Below are 4,073 nucleotides of genomic sequence, written 5' to 3' on the forward strand. Positions count from 1 at the left end.
TGTGATTAGCAGATACAATTTGCCAGGTAATCATTTCAATATGAGATTATAACATTATATTAGGAGAATAAAGGACCCCAAATATCAGACATGGTCATATTTGTCAAGGTTAACATTGAGGCCTATGATTGTCTGCAGTGGTTACCCAGTTAAGGCCACCTTGCAGGCATGGAGACTTATAGCCATTGATGCTCCACTAGGGGATTCTGGGAAATATGCAAATGTATTTGTTATAAGAAAAATAATGCCTCTATTTCCTACATTGAAAGGTAGCCAACTTACCATCAAGCATGACTTTTAAGAAGCCTCATGACATGATGTAGGATTAGAAGGAACAGATTCCCAACTGTAGACAAGGCTGTTTCGATGTGCATGCTATTGACTTGGGTCACGAAGTAAGAGCTCTCCTTATGGAGACTTTGCCAATTAGGATCCCCTTGTGTAACACCAGGGTTAAACCTAGTGTTGCAAAATCAAATCCCTCTCCATTCAATAAGGTTTTCCCCATGGACCTGATCAACCTAGGAGGGAGCTCAAGAGTCTGGAAATGGTAACACAGCTGATAAATTCTGTGCCAAGAAGGAAGGAATTAATGTTGACCAATCAGGTTTACTGTTACTGTTGCAGTGCAAAGAGAGTGCTGATTGGATAACAGGATCGCCACCGTACAAGGTGAGTTTATAAAACCCCTTGTGGCTGGAAAGTTATAAGGTCTTCTTCTAGTGGCTGCCTAAGCACATGTCTCTGTTGCACGCTACCCTGACACACTTGGTCTTTCTGGAGACCAGGCCCAAGCAGACATCCACCTTCTGGAGTCTGTATTATCTTGCTGCTGAAGCTGCCAATTATCCTCTCCGGCCTGCAGCTACATGTACCAGGCTGTGCACCCCCCGTGGAACGATATCCATCCCAATCCAATTGACGTTACTGCTGTTGCGGCCGTTGCCGAGTTCCAATAAACTAACTGTACGTTGAAAGCTTTTCAAACTCTGCCTCTAAGTGATCCCTGTGCAAGGCTGTTACCACCACAGGCACCCCATTCACCACCATCAGGGGATCCCATATCTGCAGGGAGAAACCTACATCTTCAACCTCTACCTCCATTTCTTGTACTTCCACCTGCCAGAGACCTGCCAGGCTGTGGACGAAGCCTCTGCTCCCTGGTACCCAGCACTGAGTCTGAAGACGAGCCCTAGGCCACCCTCAGTCATCCACTCAGATACCCAGACCTCCGACTTCCCCCAAGCAATTAAAAAGGCTAGGCCCCGGTGGGGGATGGTGTAGGAAAAGGTAGCAGGAGACATAGAGGTGCAGGATGTGGGAGAAGGAGGCAGAGGACATGAAGCTGGAGGCCTACATCAGGTTTCCTAAACATAGAGGTTTTATCACATGCATATAAAGGCTCTCTATCCTCAGTTCTTCCAGCTAACCTCACTTGAGAGTACTTGAGATGTTCTGGGGCACAGTGTGTTCCGTTGTGGGTGAAGGATATATATGTATATGTGTAATGTACTTAGATGTTATAGTGTGGTCACTCGTGTTGTGAGTGTAATGGCCCGCTGGAGGGGTATCTTACCAAAACGGGCGTAACTAGGAGAGGCAAGGCCCCATAGCAGATTTCTGAATGGGGCCCGCTTCCCCCTTAAAAAATATATATTTGTATACTGACAGAAGTGAGTGAACACAACCATTTATACACTTGTGTATACACACATTTATATACTTTTATATATTTAGACATACAGCATATTCACACCATATACACACATACAGCATAAACATACTGACAGCATACACACACCACATAGACATATACATACAGTACCATATGCAACATATATAAATCACATATACACACACATACAGCAAATACCATATACAGACATACAGCATATACTTCTCCTTATTAAGTGTTGTGTTCGACTTGAGACTACACTTACTAACTTTAAGACCTGGGAAAATATTGCATATCATTTCCTAAACAGAAAAAGGGAAAGTAACTAAAAAAATTGTGAGTACCATTTATGTTTTCTCTTTGGGTGTATTGCTGCACTCTTAAAGAGGACCTGTCACCCCATTTATCGGCACTAGGAGATGTTACTAAAGTAAGCAGCTCCTATTGCTTGATCAAACGCCGCAGTGTTAGAGTGATAGCGTTACCGGAAACCTCGGGTAACGCTATCTAACACTGCGGTGGGATACAATGTAATTGTTGGACAGCTTGCAAAGATGTCCGACGTATTCATGAGGGGGCGGAGTTGGGGCGTGTCTAGGGGCGGTGTCTGCCGCCTAGCGAGCGACAGTCACTGCCGGCCTATGGAGCGAGCTGGGCGGTCCGGGGAAGAGGCAGCGCCTCGGACCGCCCCCTCATGAATACATCGGACAGCTTTGCAAGCAGTCCGATGATTACATTGTACCCCGCCGCTGTGTTAGATAGCGTTACTGGAGGTTTCCGGTAACGCTATCAGTCTAACACTGCGGCGTTTGATCAAGCACTAGGAGCTGCTTACTTTAGTAACATCTCCTAGTGCCGATAAATGGGGTGACAGGTCCTCTTTAACCCCTTCCCGACATTTGACGTAATAGTACTGCATCGCGGGAGGTGCGTTCCCGCAAAATGCAGTACTATTACGTCAAGCTTCTGGCGCCGGCTCCTGAACGGAGCCGGCGCCAGAAGCTGCGGGTGTCGGCTATATATTATAGCTGACATCCGCCTCTAACACCCGCGATCGGAGATTTCTCCGATCGCGGGTGTTAACCCCTAACACGCCGCGGTCGCGCTGACCGCGGCGTGTCAGAGGCATTTAAATGTCTATATTACCTGAATCGGACCCCCCCGCGGCGCGTACCGGGGGGGTCCGCTGCTCAGATCGCAGCCCCGGGACTGCCGGTGCCCGGGGCTGCAAGATCTTGATCCGGAAGCCGGGTCCGTGCCTTCTGGCAGGACCCGGCTGTAAGACACTGGGCATGCGCAGCATGCTCAGTGTCTTACATTACACAGTGCAATACATCTGTATTGCACTGTGTAATCTGTAAAAAAGCTTGAACAAGTGATCAGAAGATCACTTGTTCAAGCTTAGATGTCATTACCTGTAAAAAAAGTAAAAATAAATAAATAAAGGTTTTTTACAGTAAAAATAAATAATAAAAGAAAGTGAAAGTCCCCCCAAACACCACATTTCCCTTTACACAAGTAATAAAGTATAAAAAACACTAAATCACGAAAAAACCCCACTTATTTGGTATCGCTGCGTCCGTAACAATCTGTACAATAAATCCTAATCATAATTGGACCCGCTCGGTGAACATGGTAAAAAAAAAAACCCCAAAACTTGCCAAAAATTAAAACTTTTTATCAAATTGCTTTACAAAAAATGTTCTAAAAAGTGATCCGAAAAAGTTACAAGCACCAAAATGATACCAATAAAAAGAGCAACTTGTCACGCAAAAAATAAGCTTACAACCAGCTCCGTAAACCAAAAAATACTATAATTATGCCGCTATAAAAATGGCAATACTAAAACAAATGCAATTTTTTCTATTCTAGTTTTCCTTCAATAAAATTGGAAAAATAAAAATAAAACTATATAAATGAGGTATCACCGTAATCGTAGTGATCCGTAGAATAAAGATAATATATTATTGTTATGCTACAGTGAACAACCCCCCAAAAAAATGCTAAAAATCCAAAACAAGAATTGATGATTTTATTTTCCTCCACACGTAAAAAGTTAATAAAATTGCTTCAATAAGCTAAAAACCCACTAAAATTAAGTTTTTTTTACAGTGCATCTCGTCTCGCAAAAAATAAGCCCTTATTTGTCTAAATTGCTTAAAAAATAAATAAAGATTGTATAGCCTATTCCCAACGAGCGTTGTTATAGAACGGTGCGGCGAGTAGTGACTTTACAACACCGGTCAGGGTAAGACGGCGGCTGTTCACTGATTGGGGTAAGACGGCAGCTGTTCCTGACAGCCATCCATCCTGCCCCATGGACCAGAAGGGTTACGTTCCCCCCACACAACCCCAGTTTATTATCGCTGCTATTGGCTCATCAATTCAGACGAGCCAA

Source organism: Engystomops pustulosus, chromosome 3 (genome assembly GCF_040894005.1).
Source record: "Engystomops pustulosus chromosome 3, aEngPut4.maternal, whole genome shotgun sequence".
NCBI lineage: Eukaryota > Metazoa > Chordata > Amphibia > Anura > Leptodactylidae > Engystomops > Engystomops pustulosus.